Genomic DNA, 21,833 nt, shown 5'->3' on the forward strand with positions numbered 1-21,833 from the left:
CAAGTTGGAGGGGCATAGTCGTTACTATGCCGATGAGATTGCGGATCTTTCCATTGCTCTCTAAAGGAAGAGTGAGATCTTCGTTTGACTCTTGAGGAGTCACACAATGTTGATCATGCTAAATTGCAAAAATATCTTGATCACGCTATTTTGTTCTTACTCGTGTGCTTAAATCCGAGAAAGCCACACTTGAGGGTTGACCATGATAGACTCAAAGAACAATTTGATACACTTGACAATGCTCACAAGGTCTTGAAGGGTGTTCATGCTTCACTCAAAGAGTCTCGTGACCAACTCCAGGTGAAGCTAACCAAGGAGATTTCCACATGTCCTCCCTTTGTTCTAATTGATAATGCTCATGCTACTAATCCTTGTTGTGAGCATGTGCATCTTGTGGAGGAAAATGCCAAGTTGAAAGAGCAACTTGAGAAGGGACTTATCATGGAATTGTCATGTCAGATGTCCTAGCAGAGGGACTTAGTCGTGGAGCCATCACAACTAGGTTAGCTTTAAAGGGGTTAAACGGGATAAAGGACACATAGAGTTTATATTGGTTCGGCCCCTTGCCGTGAAGGTAAAGGCCTACTCTAGTTTGGGGTTGTATTGCTTGGGTTTCGATTACCAGGGAGCGAATATGCTTGACCTAGTTCTCGATCTCTTATTTCTTACCCTAAACCGTCGTTGGGTCATCCCTTTATATACACAGGTTGACGCCCGGCGGCTCACGGAGTCCCGGTAGGCTCATACACAATGTATCCGGCTCGGTGACTAACTACGCTTGCCTTACAATACAAGTCACACATATATGGTGGTTCATCCTCCTGGGCCTCAAGTCGCCTCTGGGTCTTGGGCCGTCCACAGGCTTGTATGATCCGCCATCTCCATTGATAAGTCGCCGATGGTATGACCCGGCCCCTCTTGGGCGGTTCATACCCAGTAGTTATATCCTCAACATTAGGCCCCAGGTTGATTTGAACTTGTTCACATCAATCTTCAATACCTGACTTGTCAAAATCTTGTATCGCCTTGTTTGATAAACCTTGCTATAACCCGCCATGACGTCAGCTCACAGGATTTTCTTAAGCCGCCATGACGTCACTTCGCATTAACTTCGCATGAGGCCCAGAACATCTTAACTGATTCTTATCTTAATAAACGTCCTGAGAATCGAGGCATCCATATAGCCACATGATGATTTCGACCTCCTCGATTCACGTGCATGCCTTGTATCCACCCCTTATAAATAGGGATGGGGGGTTGTAAGTGCATCTAGTGCCCCTTAGTGATTTTGGTGTATTGAAGACTTATAGGTTAAGGGACTGATGCGTTTGTGAGTGTACACAGGTCTATAAGTGTAACGCCCTCGATGCGGCTATATCTCCTACGTGTCGGAGCACGACTTAGAGGCATAACCGCATTGAAAGCAATGTCGCAAGTAAGGTAATCTTCGCAAAAACCCATGTAAATAAATAATAAGGGGAAAGGTACATAGTTGGCTTACACTCGCCACGTCACACAAAGTACATAAATAGCATTACATCAACCAATACAATCATGGTCCGACTACGGTACCAAAATAAAAGATCAACCCCAACATGCGACATGGTCCCGATCGCCCCAACTGGGCACCACTACTGATCATCAGGGAAAGACACATAGTAATGGTGTGAGTCTTCGTCGAACTCCCACTTGAGCTCAAGCGCATCATCTGGAACAGAATCATCGGGTCCTGCATCTGGTTTAGAAGTAATCTGTGAGCCACGGGGACTCAGCAATCTCGCACCCTCGCGATCAATACTATTTAAGCTTATAGGTAAAGGCAAGGTCATATGTGGAGCTGCAGCAAGCGACTAGCATATTTGGTGGCTAACATGTTCGCAAAAGAGAGCGAGAAGAGAAGGCAAAGCACGAACGAAGAACTAGAGAACAACCTACGGCAAACATTACCCCAACACCGTGTTCACTTCCCGGACTCCGCCGAGAAGAGACCATCACGGTTACACACACAGTTGATTCATTTTAATTAAGTTAAGGTTCAAGTTATCTACAACCGGACATTAACAAATTCCCATCTGTCCATAACCACGGGCACGACTTTCGAAAGTTCAAATCCCTGCAGGGGAGTCCCAACTTAGCCCATGACAAGCTCTCACGGTCAACGAAGGATATACCTTCTCCCGAGACATTCCGATCAGACTTGGCATCCCAGTTCTACAAGACAACTCCGACAAGTTAAAACAAATCCAGCAACACCGCCCGAATGTGCCGACAAATCCCGATAGGAGCTGCACATATCTCATTCTCAAGGCACACTCAGATGAGACTAGCTACGAGTAAAACCAAACCTCAAGTTGCCCCGAGGTGGCCCCGCAAGCAGCTCAGTCGGACCAACACTCAGAGGAGCACTGGCCCAGGGGGGTTTAAATAAGATGACCCTCGGGCTCCGGAAACCCAAGGGAAAAAGAGGCTAGGTGGCGAATGGTAAAACCAAGGTTAGGCATTGCTGGAAGAGTTTTATTCAAGGTGAACTATCAAGGGGTTCCCATTATTACCCAACCACGTAAGGAACGCAAAATCCGGGAACATAACACCGATATGACGGAAACTAGGGCGGCAAGAGTGGAACAAAACACTAGGCAAAAGTCCGAGCCTTCCACCCTTTACCAAGTATATAGATGCATTAAGATAACAAGATAATATAATGATATCCCAACAAATAAACAATGTTCCAAAAAGGAACGATCTCCAATCTTCACCTGCAACTAGCAACGCTATAAGAGGGGCTGAGCAAAGCGGTAACATAGCCAAACAACGGTTTGCTAGGACATGGTGGGTTAGAGGTTTGACATGGCAATTTGGGAGGCATGATAAGCAAGTGGTAGGCATCGTAGCATAGGCATAGCAAAAGATCAAGCATCTAGCAAGCAAAGATAGAAGTGATTTCGAGGGTATGATCATCTTGCCTGCAAAGTTGTCAGAGTTGACTGGATCCTCGAAAGCAAACTCAACGGGATCCTCGTTAGCGAACTCATCTCTCGGCTCTACCCAAACAAGACAAACAAGCAAAAGGAACACAATCAACCACATGCAAAGCTCAAACAACATGATGCAAACATGGTATGCTATGCGGGATGCGATATGTGATGCATATGCAAGATTTGACAAGGAATGAATGAACCTGGCCTCAACTTGGAAATCCAAGTGTGCCACTGGAAAGGTGAGGTGATTTCGGTTGAAATCGATATAAAGAACACCGGAATCGGATGCATGGTTTGGAAATGGCAAGCAAAACAAATATGGCTGCGATAAACAGCAAGTAGCCATCTAAATGCATCAAGATAATTATGCTACAACACTCAAACATGGCAACAAAATACATGGCAGGGATCCACTCATAATTCTTGACAAAATATGAACACTTAGCTACGGCCAATTCATCCATTAACAGGTTCAAACAAGCATGGAAAAAACGCAAACGATAGACAGATTTCAGACTTAGTGAAATTAACACTAGTCTGGAATTTCAGATCAGGTAGCACACTTTGGAGCATGAAAACTATATGCTACAGGAACTTAACATGGCAAAGAAAGGTATGACACGGAGCTACTCAAAGAGCTTAACAAAAGTCCCTTAGTGACCTTGAGCCAAAAGGGATCAGAAAATACAATTGCAAGCATGTGAACATGGCAAAAACATAATCAGGTTACCGACTTGGAGAAAAACTGGAGCATGCAAATCTGTTAACGAGTAGGCATGTTTACGAGCTCGATGCACTCACTACAGAGCAAGGCATGACAATCTAAGCATTCAACCATCAAGAATACATATAATATAAGCTAGACATGGCAAGAACAACAACATAGCATGCACGGATCAACAACAACATCCTCGGCAAATTCGCTAACAAGTAGACAATCTGCCAGGAATTACGAAATAGCAAAAGTAGAGCTCGATTGACTCAAGCTAGGCTGCTCCATAATTGCAAACAAAGACATGGCTAGATAGAGCACCACAATATTAACAAATCATCCTTACTGATCATCCTCAAAAGAGGCACAGACCACTAGGAAACAACATGAACATATGGCATATTGATAAAAACAGATCAAGGACTTAGAGAAATCCTAAGTCCCTGAAATCAGCATTAACGAATGCACCACTTTGCAAGCTTGTGCTAGTCACCACACATATCACAAAAATACATGGATAGCACCTCTGTAAGATGACAAAGCATGTAACAAAACTCATGTAGCGCTCAGGAGCATATCATGCACACGTTAATCATGGCAAAAATGACAGATAGCTATTTGGTGCAGCAGATCTGACAATTAACTCAAATAGCTCTCTTCCAATAGCATTTCGGGCATCAAGATGAGCTCAAATGAAAATGATGCAATGAGATGAAATGATGTGCTCTCTGAGACGAACATTTTGATATGCTACATGCCCAAAACGGAGCTACAGATGCAAAGTTACGGCACGATGAAAAATGCAAAATGTCTAGGGTTTTGGGGATAAAAGTCAACCGTCGTCCCGATCCAGATCTGGCGCGGATTTCGAGGATCGCTGGGGTACTGTAGCTGTTCGTCGGGGACGGTGGATCCGACCGGAGATCTCGCCGGAGGAGGAGCTCGGGGCCGCGGGGAGGCTCGCTGGAGGAGGATCGGGCGCGGGACGGCGCTCCGCGGCGATGGACGGTGGACGGCGTGGCGGGGCGGCGTTGCGGGGCGCCGGACGGCGACGAGGGACGCCGGCGATGACCTAGGGTGGCGGCGCAGCCGCGCCGGCGTCGGGGAAGAGGGGCGAGGCGGCGCGGACGCTTGGGCGCTCGGGCGGCGGAGGAAACGGGCCGGGAGGGCCGACGATGGGCCCCGCGGGCCCTGGCGGCTGAGGCGGCGAAGCGGTCCCCTGCGGGACAGGTGGTGGCGCGGTATTGGCTGGGGCGCGGCGGCGGACGCTGTCCGACGCGGGCCGGACACGTCCGGTTGCGCGGAGAGGGGATTTTAGGGTTTCGGGGGAGAAGAACCCGTGGATTTCGGAGGGGGTGCTATTTATAGACATATGAGGAGCTAGGAGAGTCCAAATGAGGTGCGGTTTTCGGCCACGCGATCGTGATCGAACGCTCTAGATGATGGAGAGGGTTTTGGGCCAAATTGGAGGGGTGTTGGGCTGCAACACACACGAGGCCTTCTCGGTCCCTCGGTTAACCGTTGGAGTATCAAACGAAGTCCAAATGGTACGAAATTTGACAGGCGGTCTACCAGTAGTAAACCAAGGCCGCTTGCCAAGTCTCGGTCTAATCCGGAAATGTTTAACCCCCACACATGAAAGGAAGGTAGAAAGGACCACCGGAGGAGATAGGAGCGCCGGAATGCAAAACGGACAACGGGGAAAATGCTCGGATGCATGAGACGAACACGTATGCAAATGCAATGCACATGATGACATGATATGAGATGCATGACAACGACAACAAAACACGGAGACAAAAACCCGAACCTGAGGAAATAAAATAACTTAGCGCCGGAAACAGCAAGAGTTGGAGTGCATTTCAGGTAAATTACATCCGGGGTGTTACAATAAGTCTATGAGGAGTTTGATATTTATAGAGAAAGTCGACCCCTAAAAATGAAGTTCTTCGACTGGAGACTTTGGATTTCCGAAGATTTTCTGAAGACTTTGAAAGTGAAGAAATTGGTGTGATACTAAAGACTTGGTATTCATTTGAGGAACATGAAGCATGAAGACCTTTGTTTTCTTTGTTTTATTTTCTCTTTCTTGAGTCATATGAGACACCGTACTGTTAAAGGGGGTCGAGGAAATACTAAGAAAAAATTTCCAAGTGATGCTCAACTCAAATCCTACACCTACCAATCCCTTCGAGTGAAGCCATTGGAAATCTCATAAAGTTCATTCAATTTCTTCAGTGACAGAGACAGAGTTCTTCTGGTCTTTGAGGAATTTGTTCTCACTGAGGAGTTAGGAATTCGCCAGTGCGGATTGCCTACACAGTGAGGAACATGATAGCCCGGGGGAATTTGATACTCAAAATTCCGACCGTTGCTGTGCTATGCGTCAACAGTCCCAAAATATCTACCCACCTAACGGTCATATCATTGTAACGCCCTCGATGCGGCTATATCTCCTACATGTCGAAGCACGACTTAGAGGCATAACCACATTGAAAGCAATGTCGCAAGTAAGGTAATCTTCACAACAACCCATGTAAATATATAAAAGGGGAAAGGATACATAGTTGGCTTACACTCGCCACGTCACACAAATACATGAATAACATTACAATCATCCAATACACTCATGGTCCGACTACGGTACCAAAATAAAGATCAACCCCCACATGCGACAAAGAGGTAGAAAGGGGCACCGGAGGAGATAGGAGCGCCGAAAAGCAAAACAGACAACGGGGAAAATGCTCGGATGCATGAGACGAACACGTATGCAAATGCAATGCACATGATGACATGATATGAGATGCATGACAAAGGCAACAACACACGGAGACAAATACCTGAACCCGAGGAAAATAAAATAACTTAGCACCGGAAACGGAAAGAGTTGGGATACATATAAGGTAAATTACATCCAGGGTGCTACAACACTCCACCACTACGAAAGGATCTCGTCCCGAGATCTAGGACTGGAAAAATGCCGGGTACTCAGAACGGAGGTGATCCTCGCGTTCCCAGGTGGCTTCGCGGTCGGAATGGTGTGACCACTTGACTTTGAGGAATTTGATTGATTTGTTGCGAGTCTTGCGCTCAGTTTCTTCAAGAATAGCAACTGGGTGCTCACGATAAGAAAGGTCTTCTTGGAGATCAATGTCTTCAAAGTTGACGGTGCGGTCAGGAGTCTTGAAGCACTTGCGGAGCTGAGAGACATGGAACACGTCGTGCACGTTTGCAAAGTTTGAGGGAAGCTCGAGTTGATAGGCGAGATCGCCTCTCTTGCTGATGATCTTGAAAGGACCCACGTATCTAGGGGCAAGCTTCCCTTTGATACCGAAGCAATGAGTACCTTTCATTGGAGAGACGCGGAGGCAAACATGGTCTCCGATCTCGAAAGCCAAATCATGATGCTTACTATCATAGTAGCTCTTCTGACGTGATTGCGCTACTTTGAGGTTATCACGAATGACTTTGCACATCTCTTCTACCTCCGTGATCAAGTCATTTCCAAGAAGTTGACGTTCACCGGTCTTTGACCAGTTAAGAGGAGTACGACACTTCCTGCCATAGAGAATTTCAAATGGGGCCTTGCCCGAACTCGCTTGAAAACTGTTGTTGTAGGAAAACTCGGCATATGGAAGACAATCTTCCCACTTCATACTGAAAGAGATAACGCAAGCCCTGAGCATATCTTCAAGGATCTGATTGACACGCTCGACTTGGCCGCTAGTTTGAGGATGAAAAGCTGTGCTAAAATGGATGTTGGTGCCCATGGCCTTCTGAAAAGAATCCCAAAACTTGGAGGTAAAGATGCTGCCACGGTCTGAAGAGATCAACTGCGGAATGCCGTGCAGAGAGACAATCCGAGAGGTATAAAACTCTGCCAATTGAGCTGCAGTGATAGACTCTTTGATAGGCAGGAAATGAGCCACTTTAGTGAGTTTGTCGATGACAACGAATATAGCATCATTGCCACGCTTGGACTTTGGAAATCCCATCAGAAAGTCCATCTCAATGTGGTCAAACTTCCATTCTGGAATGGCAAGAGGTTGGAGGAGACCAGCTGGTCATTGGTGTTCTGCCATCACTCTTCTGCAGACATCACATTCATTCACGAACTGAGCAATCTCACGCTTCATTCGAGTCCACCAATACGCCTGCTTGAGGTCCTGGTACATCTTTGTGCTCCCAGGGTGGATGGAGAGGAGTGAATTGTGAGCCTCGTTCATAATGACTTTACGAAGGTCACCTTTAGGCACAACAATGCAATCCTCGAAGAAGAGAGTATCCTTGTCATCAAGACGATAGCACTTGTACTTGGATTGACTCTTGGCAATCCCAATCTTCACCTTCTTCACCATAGCATCAAGAAGTTGAGCCTCGCGAATCTGATCTTCCAAAGTAGGAGAGACTTGAAGGTTGGCAAGGAAACCTTGAGGAACAACTTGCAGATTGAGTTTGCGGAAAGCTTCACAAAGCTCGGGTTGGTAAGGCTTGAGAATCAAACTGTTGCAGTAAGCCTTTCTGCTCAAAGCGTCAGCAATTACATTGGCCTTGACTGGAGTATATTCGATACTCGGATTATACTCTTGAATCATCTCGACCCAACGAGTCTGCCTGAGGTTGAGATTAGGCTGAGTGAAGATGTACTTGAGACTCTTGTGGTCAGTGAAGATGTCCACTTTTCTTCCCAATAAGAGATGTCTCCAAGTCAATAGAGCATGCACAACTGCCGCCAACTTGAGGTCATGAGTGGGGTAGTTCTTCTTGTTGGGCTTCAACTGGCGAGAGGTATAAGCCACAACTTTATTCTCTTGCATCAACACTGCACCAAGACCTTGAAGAGAGGCATCGCGGAAGACCTCAAACGGTTTGGATTCATCAGGAGGAGTCAGAACTAGAGCAGTGACTAATTTCTCTTTCAGGGTGTTGAAAGCGATGTCGCATTCAGGAGACCAAACGTACTTGACGTGCTTCTGGAGAAGGTTGGAAAGCGGCTTCGCGATCTTTGAAAAGTTCTCAACGAACCTTCGACAATAGCTTGCGAGACCAAGGAAGCTGCGGAGTTGCTTCACGTTCTGAGGTGGTTCCCAATTCACAATTGCAGACACCTTCTTAGGATTCACCGCTATGCCCTTGGCAGAGATGATATGCCCAAGGTAGAGAACCTAATCGAGCCAAAACTCGCACTTTGAAAACTTGGTGTAGAACTAATGTTCTCTGAGCTTATCGAGCACCAAACGCAAGTGCTTGGCATGATCTTCCTTGTTCTTGGAAAAGACCAAAATGTCATCGAGGTAGACCAAGACGAAGTCATTTGTGTAGGGGTTGAAGATGAAGTTCATCATGCGAGAGAAAGTTGGCAGAGCGTTGACAAGGCCAAAATACATGACAGTGTATTCATATGAACCATAGCTTGTCCTGAATGCCGTCTTAGGGATATCTTGCTCACGAATTCGAATCTGGTGATAGCCCATACAGAGATCAAGCTTGGAGAATACTTGAGCACCTTTAAGTTGTTCAAACAGCTCGTTGATGTTGGGAAGTGGGTACTTGTTCTTTATAGTCTTCTTGTTCAATGGACGGTAGTCAACACAGAGTCGGTCCGTTCCATCCTTCTTCTTCACAAAAAGAACTCCACAACCCCACAGAGAAGAACTAGGTCGGATGAGACCCATACGCTCTTGTTCATCGAGTTGTTTCTTCAGCTCCTTCAACTCTTTGGGTCCCAGCTTGTAAGGACATTTGCAAACAGGTTCCGTGCCAAGCTCAAGATCGATGACGAATTCAACTGGCCGGTGCGGAGGCATTCCTGGAAGCTCTTCTGGAAAGACGTCTTGATATTCACAAACGACTGGAATTTGCGAGATGGCCTCCATCTCATCCTTCTCATTGAGAGAAAACAGACGGATGGTATCGTCATTAGCGGCAAAGACAATTACATCCTCAGACGAATGAGTCAATTGAATCTGCCTGGCAGCACAATCAAGCTGAGCCTTGTGCTTAGAAAGCCAGTCCATTCCAAGAATAAGATCAATATCCGAGTTACCAAGGACCATTGGAGAAGCCAGAAACTTGAAATCACCCATCATGATAGAAACATCTGGGACTATTGAAGTAGCCCTCATAGACTTAGCCGGAGAAACCACTCCCATAGGTTTACCCAACATTTGCGAAATGAAGTCATGCTTGGAAACAAATGATCTTGACATGAAACAATGCGATGCACCAGTGTCAAAAAGAACTTTTGCAGGAGTAGAGTTAACTGGAAAGCCAGGGTTGGGTGGGTGGGAAGATCCACTGCCACCTTTGCTCTTCTGCTGATAAGGCTGACGGAACGAAGGAGGAGGAAGCCAATACTTCTTCTGCTTAGCCACTTGAGTTGAGGAAGAAGGAGTTGCATCTCTGACTCGCTTCTTGGAAGCATCGCACTTCAGCTGAGCAGTCTCTTGCTTCATTGCCATGTTGTAAAACTCATCGTACCTCTTGGGCTCAAAGAGGACGAGAGCTAGCTGGATTTCTTCTCTGAGACCACCCCTGAACTGATATATCATGCTCTTCTCATCAGGTACGTCCTGCTTGGCAAAGCGGGTGAGCTTCTGGAACAACTTGTTGTAGTCATAGACAGACATAGTGCCTTGCTTTAGGTTGCGGAATTCCTCACACTTGCTTTCAACCACACTCTGAGGAATATGATGAGCTTTGAAGTCTTGACGGAATTCATCCCAGGTAATCACACGGCCTCCTCTGGAATCTTTGTACTGCTGAAACCATTCTGCAGCTTGGTCTTTGAGTTGGAAGGAGGCGAACTTGACAAAGTCCTCAGGCCTGACGTTACTGCACTCGAAATGCTTGCATATGTCCACGAGCCAATCATCAGCGTCTGTTGCCTCAACACAATTGCTGAAGGTCTTTGGCTGGTTAGCAAGGAACTGGTTGAGTGTAGCAAAATGATTCCGATTGTTGCCCTGGCCCTGGTTCCCTTGGTTGCGCTCTTGAAGAAGTTGCATGATCAGCTGCGTGTTTGCATTGGTAGCTGCCATCACAACTTGCCATGCCTCCGGAGGTGGAGGTGGTGGTGGCGGATCAGGATTCAGAGTCGTGCGCGTTGGAGGAGCCATCCTGAAGAGGTTGACATCCGTTAGCACATTGACAGACAAATATTGAAGCTGAATCAAACGGATTGAAATTGCAACATATAGTCTTCACATCCGAACCAAATGAACGAATGCATTCCAATCGAAATGGTCACATATCCATAAATTGAGAAGCCACTTAGAATTGAGGTAGAAGAAAAACAACAAGGTATGGACAAGAACAAATACTTGGTGAGGATTACCCAATCCCAAACCAAATATCCACGGAAGAAGAACTAGAGCTACAAGAATTCCCACCTATGAAACTCCCGAACCTTTCCGATTATGCAATCAGGTGTTGGGGATACAGGGGAAGCATAATATCTCACCCAAATCTAACAAATCCTACATCCAGCTGTATCCATCCTTCAACACATAACCGAGAAACCTTCGGAAATCATTTAGCTCAACCTTCAAAAAGCATCCGTTATACGAGTTATGGCAATACTCTCGAACTCCCGCCCCAGTACTGGGTGGCGTCGAGGTTATCTCACCAACAACTGCATAAAAGAGATTTTCGATGTCGGCGAAACTCAGGTATTCTAGAATCTCAACGATAAAATTGTGACAACAACACCTCGGAGCTCAACTCCCCGGGACACTGCCACAACCCCTAAATGACAGGAGGCACCAAGAACAATGTTCTCGTCACAAATCGATCGGAACGATTCCAAGATACCCGCGTGATCCTAAATTTTTTTAGTGAAATTTGAGAAGAGAAGAGTCAAAACTCTACGTCAGGATGCCTTACCAGAGCGATGAAGGGACTAGGAAGTAAAAAGAATTCCTAACTCTCCGATATATATAATTCCTAAAAGACTCAAAACATTTTTCTAGACTCAACAACGCCAACGATTCGATCAAGCAGGGGGCTCCTAAGGTCGGGGAAGGCTCTGATTACCAACTTGTAACGCCCTCGATGCGGCTATATCTCCTACGTGTCGAAGCACGACTTAGAGGCATAACCGCATTGAAAGCAATGTCGCAAGTAAGGTAATCTTCACAACAACCCATGTAAATATATAAAAGGGGAAAGGATACATAGTTGGCTTACACTCGCCACGTCACACAAATACATGAATAACATTACAATCATCCAATACACTCATGGTCCGACTACGGTACCAAAATAAAGATCAACCCCCACATGCGACAAAGAGGTAGAAAGGGGCACTGGAGGAGATAGGAGCGCCGAAAAGCAAAACGGACAACGGGAAAAAAATGCTCGGATGCATGAGACGAACACGTATGCAAATGCAATGCACATGATGACATGATATGAGATGCATGACAAAGGCAACAACACACGGAGACAAAAACCCGAACCCGAGGAAAATAAAATAACTTAGCGCCGGAAACAGCAAGAGTTGGGATATATATAAGGTAAATTACATCCGGGGTGTTACAATCATTGAAGGGCATTTATGCCTTATCATGTCGGGCTGCTCCCTAGGCTATAAATAGCTGCCCCCCACAACCACTAGCTGGTTGGCTGCTCCGATAGAAATTGACACTTGTCATTTGAGAGCATCCCATCCTCTGAGGACTTTGAGTGAAAATCATCAAGTGAGGAAAACCCAAACCCAAACACCTACAAACCCAAAGTGATTGAGCATCACTGAAGAGATTGATCCTGCGTGGATCTGACGCTTGTTACCTTTGAAGACTGTGCATCTTCCAGACGGTTAGGCATCATGGTCTAGAGCATCCAAGAGGAAATTGTGGATCGCCGAGTGACCGAGTCTGTGAAGGTTTGGAAGTCACCTGAAGACTTACCACGAGTGATTGGGCGAGGTCTGTGTGACCTCAGCTCAAGGGGAATACGGTGAGGACTGAGTGTCCTAAGCTGCGTGTTCAGGACTGGGTGTCCAGGACTGTGTGTCCTCAAGTTTAAATACCTAGCCATGTTGGGGATCGTAGCAGAAATTTAAAATTTTCTACGCATTACCAAGATCAATCTATGGAGTAATCTAGCAACGAGGGGAAGGGGAGTGCATCTACATACCCTTGTAGATCGCTAAGCAGAAGCGTTGCAAGAACACAGATGAAGGAGTCGTACTCGTAGCAATTCAGATCACGGTTGATTCCAATCTAAGCGCCGAACCACGGCGCCTCCGCGTTCAACACACATGCAGCTTGGTGACGTCTCCTACGCCTTGATCCAGCAAGGGGAGAAGGAGAGGTTGGGGAAGACTCCGTCCAGCAGCAGCGCGATGGCGTGGTGGTGGTGGAGGAGCGCGGAACTCCAGCAGGGCTTCGCCAAGCACTACGAGAGACGAGGAGGGAGAGAGGTAGGGCTGCGCCAAGAGGGAGATCGAATCGTGTGTCTTGCAGCCCCCAATACCTGAAGTATATATAGGGGAAGGGGAGGGGCTGCGCCCCCATCTAGGGTTCCCTCCCTAGGGGTGGCGGCAGCCCCAAAACCCATCTAGGGTTGCGGCCAAGGGGGGAGAGAGGGGGGCGCACCTAGGGTGGGCCTTAAGGCCCATCTGGACCTAGGGTTTGCCCCCTCCCACTCTCCCTTGTGCCTTGGGCCTTGGTGGGGGGGGCGCACCAGCCCACCTGGGGCTGGTCCCCTCCCACACTTGGCCCACACAGCCTTCTAGGGCTGGTGGCCCCACCTGGTGGACCCCCGGGACCCTCCCGGTGGTCCCGGTACGTTACCGATAGCACCCGAAACCTTTCCCGTGACCAAAACGGGACTTCCCATATATAAATCTTTACCTCCGGACCATTCCGGAACTCCTCGTGATGTCCGGGATATCATCCGGGACTCTGAACAACATTCGGTAACCGCGTACATACTTTCCCTATAACCCTAGCGTCATCAAACCTTAAGTGTGTAGACCCTACGGGTTCGGGAGTCATGCAGACATGGCCGAGACAACTCTCTGGTCAATAACCAACAGCGGGATCTGGATACCCATATTGGCTCCCACATGCTCCACGATGATCTCATCGGATGAACCACGATGTCAAGGATTCAATCAATCCCGTATACAATTCCCTTTGTCTATGGGTACGATACTTGCCCGAGATTCGATCATCGGTATCCCGATACCTTGTTCAATCTTGTTACCGGCAAGTCTCTTTACTCGTTCCGTAACACATCATCCCGTGATCAACTCCTTGATCACATTGTGCACATTATGATGATGTCCTACCGAGTGGGCCCAGAGATACCTCTCCGTTTCACGGAGTGACAAATCCCAGTCTCGATTCGTGCCAACCCAACAGACACTTTCGGAGATACCTATAGTGAACCTTTAGAGCCACCCAGTTACGTTGTGACGTTTGGCACACCCAAAGCACTCCTACGGTATCCGGGAGTTGCGCAATCTCATGGTCTAAGGAAATGATACTTGACATTAGAAAAGCTTTAGCAAATGAACTACACGATCTTGTGCTAGGCTTAGGATTGGGTCTTGTCCATCACATCATTCTCCTAATGATGTGATCCCGTTATCAACGACATCCAATGTCCATGGTCAGGAAACTGTAACCATCTATTGATCAACGAGCTAGTCAACTAGAGGCTTACTAGGGACATGGTGTTGTCTATGTATCCACACATGTATCTGAGTTTCCTATCAATACAATTCTAGCATGGATAATAAACGATTATCATGAACAAGGAAATATAATAATAACCAATTTGTTATTGCCTCTAGGGCATATTTCCAACAAGCCACCCTAACCAGACGTACAACTGTCACAGTAGTTGGAACTGGTCTACCAAATCATTATATTCACCAAGCTACCTGGTTCCATTTCCTCAACCCTTCCATATTCCTCATTTCTGTGTTGTGTGCTTGTTCATATCTGTTTGAAGACTTTGACTGAAGACTTTCTCTATTTCCTCAGTTCAATTTCTTCAGTCTGTTTGTCTTTATCATGTGTTATCTTGTGTTTACACTTTCTGTACTCTGTGCTTGTTTTCATTTCATCATGAAGACCATGCTCATGCACTGTTATGTTTACTTGTGAGTACTTATTCCGCCGCAAGTAGTTCTTCACTCAGGAATTTCCTCACCCTGAAATTCCTTAGTGAAGAATTCATAAAAATCGCCTATTCACCCTCCCTCTAGTCGATATAACGCACTTTCAATTGGTATCAAAGCAAGGTACTCCCTTGTTCTGTGTGATTTTGGTTTAACCATCTGGAGTTTTAGTTATGTCGACCACATGAATGAAGACTGTGACTTGCCTCATCTTTGACGGTCATGATTATCCCAAGTGGAAGGCCATGATGAAGAAGCACCTCATGGCGATGAACAACGAACTCTGGACCGTCACCGAGATTGGTCTTACTGACCTATGCAAGATGGCGGAGGTTGATGATATTCGCAAATACACACTTCTCAACCTCACGGCGAAGGACATCATCTGCTCCAACTTGTCACAAAATCAGTCCAGGAACGTTATGCATCTCAGCCATGTGGAACTCATCTGGGACCGACTCTCTGAGGTCTATGAAGGTCATCGATCTCACCATGAACCCTGGTTCGAAGAATTCATGGAATCGCGCAAGGCTATGACTTTCAATCCAGAATCATCATCATCTGCACCATGCCTTATGGCAAAAGGTGTCAAGGCAACTGATTGCTACTTATCTGAGTCAAGTGATGATGAATCTGGTGATGAATTTGGACCCAGTTATGTCAAACTTGCTTCCCTTGCCACTAAAAACAAGGAGCTTTGGAAAAAGTTCAAAACATGCTAAATGAAAGCGACAATATGTTGGGTGAAGAAATGGATCGTTCCAAACCTTTGGCTGAAAGTCTTCAGGGACTCCAGTCCAAGTTTGACAATCTCCAATGTCATCATAACACTCCCCTATCTGATCAGAAGCTTTCTTACGAGTTTCTTCAAAGAAAGCAAGATCTTGAGCAGTTAAAAGTGAGTTATGAAGATCTTCAGAAGGAGAGTGATTCATTACTTGCTCAACAGATCAGCGCTACTCAGGATGAATTTGTTCCTCCATGTTTGAAATGCATTAAACGTGAAACTGCTAATTCTTCCATTGTTGCAAATTCTTCAACTGTCTCTGCTATCACTAATTCCTCATCTGAGGACATTGCTAGTATCACTAATGATGCAGGGCTGAAGGAATTGTATATGATAGGCATGTACAAAAGCCTCAAAGGGCATCAGGCTCTTTGTGACATGCTTAAAAAGTAGATCCTCAACAGGAACCCTAGGAAAGAGGGTATTGCCTTTGAGAGGAAACTTAATGCTGATGGGACCTACTGGAAACCTGAGCAGTATCCCAAAACCTCATGGGTTGCTGCAAAGGGACCTTCAGTGGATCCATCTACTTTATCTGGTTTTACATGTGAATCTTTATATTCTTCTGATGAGTCATTTGACTCCAATTATAAACTGTTCAAAAATCAGAATGGTGAAGTATTTGCTAGATATGTTGGCACTAACTACAGGAACAGTTCTCCTATGAAGACGGTTCCCAAAAGGTGCCTTGAAAATCTTCAGGTTAATGTCATCATGACACCACCTGTGAAGAATAGGAACCCCGGATCAAATTCTTCATATGGATCCAAGTCCTCATACGGACCAAACTCCTCACATGGATCAAATTCCTCAAAAGGATCAAAGTCCTCATATGAACATCATCGTGCTAACCCGTCTGTTTCGCAGGGAAGATCTAAGTATTATGGATATGTGCATTATTCTTCAAATCATTATGTTCATAAGTCCTCAAAGAATTTCTTTGCTTACTCCTATGCTTACCCTAACCCCTCTTGTGTGAAACGAAGTGGATTGGCATCTATGCCACCTTTCTCTTATGGAGCTCACAGAATGATGAACTCTTTGCCACCCCTTCAGATGTCGGTGGTGAAGAAAAAGAACTAACCTCTTATGCAGGGTCAGGTCTCCAGACGAGCTTAATCGTCTGAAGAATTTGCTGGAGACCTGAATTTGCTTGAAAGGACGCAAGCTAATCATGAAGAAATGAATTTTCATTTCTCACGTCCTCATACTACTTTATCTGTTCTATTGCTTGATGAAATTGATCTGATGAAATTGATACCATCACTACAAAAAAAGACACATCCGTGACATTTTGGGCCGAACGAAAAAAATTTCTGTCATACATATGACACTTCTATGACGATAATTGTGACAAACCCCAGTATCATCATAGATGTGGTGGGCTCCTACTTCTATGACAAAAAATCATGACAGAAAATGGGCTTTTCGTCCTGGGCGGGCCGGAGACGCAGCTGCATGACATTCTTTGGGCCGTCCATGACGGAAAAAACCATGGTAGAAGCGAGGGGGGGGGGATTTCGGGGAGTTCCCAGTTACGGTGGGAGGTCGGGGGCTGAGCGATGCGCGTTTCTCTCGTACTTGTACGCGCGTGTGTGCGAGGCGTTGGCTCTAACTGAACCCGAGCGAGGCGTTGGGCTCTAACTGAACCCGAGCGATTGCACTGCAGGCTACGTGTTACTAAACCCGAGCGATCGATCGATGGCTGTTAACTGGACCCGATCGAGCGATTCCTTCGCTACTGCTGCTAACTGAAGCCGATCGATGGGATGAACAGTGAGCGTTGTGGGGGGGGGTTTGGATGAACAGTGAGCGGTGGCGTTGCCTCTGGATGAACAGGACCCTGTGGTATGGTGGAGGGCTGGATGAACAGTAGACGGTGGAGGGGTGCCCGTGGAGGGGTGGATGAACAGGACCCCGTGGTGTGGAGGGCTGGATGAACAGTAGACGGTGGAGGGGTGGTTGAACAGGACCCCGTGGTGTGGAGGGCTGGATGAACAGTAGACGGAGGAGGGGTGCCCGTGGAGGGGTGGTTAAACAGGACCCCGTGGTGTGGAGGGCTGGATGAACAGTAGATGGTGGAGGGGTGGTTGAACAGTAGCCGGTGGAGTAGCGCGCGGTGGAGGCTAGATGAACAGGAGCCCGTGGAGGCTGGAGGAGGTCGACGGTGGAGATGAACAGTATCCCGTGGAGTCCCGTTTTGCGGTACGCCACACCCCTCCCGATGAACAGGACCCCCGTTTCGACCGTCGCGCTCCAACACAAGTCCGTTTCCTCCGTTTTGCGGTACGCCACACCCCTCCCGATCAACAGGACCCCCGTTTCGACCGTAGGAGGTACGTTTCCTCCGTTTTGCGGTACGCCACACCCCTCCAGATCAACATGTAACACCCTCGATGCGGCTATATCTCCCACGTGTCGAAGCACGACTTAGAGGCATAACCGCATTGAAAGCAATGTCGCAAGTGAGGTAATCTCCACAACAACCCATGTAATACAATAAGGGAAAGAGATACATAGTTGGCTTACAATCGCCACTTCACACAATACATGAATAAAGCATTACATCATCCAGATACACTCAAGGTCCGACTACGGAACCCAAAATAAAAGAAGGCTGCCCCAAATGCTACACAGATGCCCGATCGACCCCAACTGGGATCCACTACTGATCAACTGTAAAAGGAAACGACATAACGAACACGATCTTCATCGAGCTCTTCCTTGAGATTGGTTGCGTCACCTGCACGGTTTCATCGGCACCTGCAAGCTGGTTTTGGAAGTATATATGAGCCACGGGGACTCATCAATCTTACACCCTCGCGATCAAGACTATTTAAGCTTATAGGAAGGGTAAAAGGTATGAGGTGGAGCTGCAGCAAGAGACTAGCATATTTGGTGGCTAACATACGCAAATGAGAGCGAGAAGAGAAGGCAAAAGCATGGTCGAGAATCTATGATCAAGAAGTGATCCTAGCACAACCTACGTTAAGCATAACTCCAACACCGTGTTCACTTCCCGGACTCCGCCGAGAAGAGACCATCACGGTTACACACGCGGTTGGTGCATTTTAATTAAGATAAACTTCAGGTTTTCTACCACCGGACATTAACAAATTCCCATCTGCCCATAACCGCGGGCACGGCTTTCGAAAGTTCAAATCCCTGCAGGGGTGTCCCAACTTAGCCCATCACAAGCTCTCACGTTCAACGAAGGATATTCCTTATCCCAAGACATTCCGATCAGACTCGGCATCCCAGTTACAAGACATCCTCGACAATGGTAAAACAAGTCTAGCAAGACCACCCGCTGTGCCGAAAAATCCCGATAGGAGCTGCACATATCTCGTTCTCAGGGCACACCGGATAAGCTAAGCGTACGGGAGCCAACGTAACCCAAGTTGCCAAGGGACGGCCCCGCACGGTGCTCTGGGTTGGACCAACACTTAGAGAAGCACTGGCCCAGGGGGGTTAAAATAAAGATGACCCCTGGGCTGGCCGACCCAAGGGAAAGAAAAGGCTAGGTGGCAAATGGTAAAACCAAGGTTGGGCCTTCCTGGAGGAGTTTTATTCAAGGCGAACTGTCAAGGGGTTCCCATTATAACCCAACCGTGTAAGGAACGCAAAATCCGGGAACATAACACCGATATGACGGAAACTAGGGCGGCAAGAGTGGAACAAAACACCAGGCATAAGGCCGAGCCTTCCACTCTTTACCAAGTATATAGATGCATTAATATAAATAAGAGATATTGTGATATCCCATCAAATATCCATGTTCCAACATGGAACAAACTCCAATCTTCACCTGCAACTAACAACGCTATAAGAGGGGCTGAGCAAAGCGGTAGCATAGCCAAACAACGGTTTGCTAGGACAAGGTGGGTTAGAGGCTTGGCTTAACAACATGGGAGGCATGATAAGCAAGTGGTAGGTATCGCAGAATAGGCATAGCAAAAGAGCGAGCATCTAACAAGCAAAGATAGAAGTGATTTCGAGGGTATGGTCATCTTGCCTGAGATCCCGCAAGGAAGAAGAACGAGTCCATGAAGAAGACAAACGTACGTAGCCAACGTATCCTCACAAACGCAACATTACTGGATTACCGAGAAGAAGTACACCGGAAAGAAAGCAAACAACATAGTGAACAAACATCACATAAGCATGTCACGATGCACAAACAAGTATGATGCATGTCCGGTTTAATGAGGCATGGCATGGCAAAGTGCACAAACAACCCTACAAATTAAGTGGAGCTCAATATGCAACGAGTTGCATATTGACGAAACACCACATTCAAGTTATTTAGTTCGATCTCGTTTATGTACCCAACAATATTAAATGTTGTTAAACATGGCAAGAGAGTGAAGCAAAGTAAAACTACCTATCTAGTCAAGTTTAAATGAGGCCGGAAGCAACGAACAACAATTCCGGTAAATCCCCATGCATATGTTAAGGTTTGGCACTATTCTGCCCTAAACCATATTTTAGAGTTGTTAAACATGCAAAGTGAGTACACCATGTTAAACTAGGCATTTTGCTACCCCATTTAAATATAAAGTTTATTAAATTCTGGGTTATGGTTATTTAGTTATGAATTAAAGCATTTTAGCATGGCATAGGAGCAAATTTAATCAAACAACATTTTAAACATTTCAAACATGCATGAAAGTTGAATATTATTAAACTAGACAAAATTCTAAGAAACTTTCATATATAATTTGTTTAGATCCGATGCACGGTTATTAAGTTATTATATGCATGAAGTAAGAGGGCTTTACTGCAAAACTGCTATCTCAGGAAAAATAGACAAAATCGTCCAGAGGAAAAAAACACTATTGGGATGAAACTGATCGCGGGCCCAATAGGAAACAGCGCGCGGGGAGAGTTAGCTTACCCTGGGCCAAGGCCCAGGTCGTTGGAGTCAGCTGGGCCGCGGCGCTTGTGGCTGGGCCTGGGGTGGCTGTGACCCAGCCGGATCGGTCAACGGGCGAGGGGTCGGGCGAGCTGCTCTGCTCGTTCTGAAGACAGAAGCAGCAGCACACCCATGGTGATGCAGAGGATGATGGCAGGAGTTCCGGTGACGGGGTCGGCAGAAAACGGCGGGAACGGGCGGATCGAGGTGCAGGGGTGGCCAGATCCGAACGTGGGGAGCCCGTTTTTGGTGGCAGAGGAGCTCGGCGGCGTCGACATCGGAGGTCCATGCCTCGGGTGCCCTTGGCGGCTTGCTGGTTCGTGTCCCTGAAGACAGAGAGGGAGAGAGGTGAGACGAGGGAGAGAACGAGAGGAAGAAGGAGATGGTAGGGCGCGAAGGTCGACTTGCAGGTCACCGGAGTGGCTAGGCGAGGAGGAGGTCCTGCGGGGGCGCTCAAGGCAGCAGGGGGGTCGGGATGGCCATGGTCCTGTCAGCGGCAAGAGGCCAGGCCACAGGGAGAGGCAGGGGCAACAAGAAGAAACAGGGGGAGAAAAGGAGATGGGCGGCGACTCATCTGCTAGCTGATTCGGGCGCTTCGGGAGGAGCTCGTCTCCCCGGGTCGACGAGGAGAGCGAGGAGGGAGAGGATCGATGGGCTTTGGTGGATCGAGGGGAAACAGAGGCTGGTTGGTTCGGTGGCGGAATCGAGGAAGGGAAGGAGACGACGCTGGTTGGGCAGGTGGATCGCGGTGGATCCCGATGGGGATTTGGGAGATAAGTGCGGCGACGGCGGCAGGGACAAGTCCCTAGTTTCTAGGGTTGGGTCCGTATATATACAGTAAGTGGGTTTTTGGGTAGGGGTATTCGGTCCCTCCGATCGAAATCGAGTGGTTGCGAATAAATGGGTTAGGGAGCCCAATTAAGAAAACGGAGACGTTTTGTAGATGTTAGGGGATGATCCGGACCCGTTGGTGACGACTGTCCGGGTCGGGTTCGGGTAAGTTTCGGACACACGCGAGGGATCGATGCACTGTGCAAAGAGGGGGTAGACTGGGCCTAGGCTGTGTAGGAGAGGTCTCAGGCTGAGAAGAGAGAGACAAAAATGCAGCCCGGCAAGGTTTCCAGAGACCGAAAACGTCCGACGTTAGACCGGCTATACTCCCGCTATAGTTAGCCGTTGGGGCGTCAAACGAACTCCGAATGCGATGAAACTTGACAGGCGGTCTATCTACACTATAATAAGACCTCACACCAACTTTCATCCCAATCCGAGAACATTCTCTGTCCACTTATAAAATAATATTTCGG

The sequence above is a fragment of the Triticum urartu genome, chromosome 6, assembly GCF_003073215.2.
Source record: "Triticum urartu cultivar G1812 chromosome 6, Tu2.1, whole genome shotgun sequence".
NCBI classification, from domain to species: domain Eukaryota; kingdom Viridiplantae; phylum Streptophyta; class Magnoliopsida; order Poales; family Poaceae; genus Triticum; species Triticum urartu.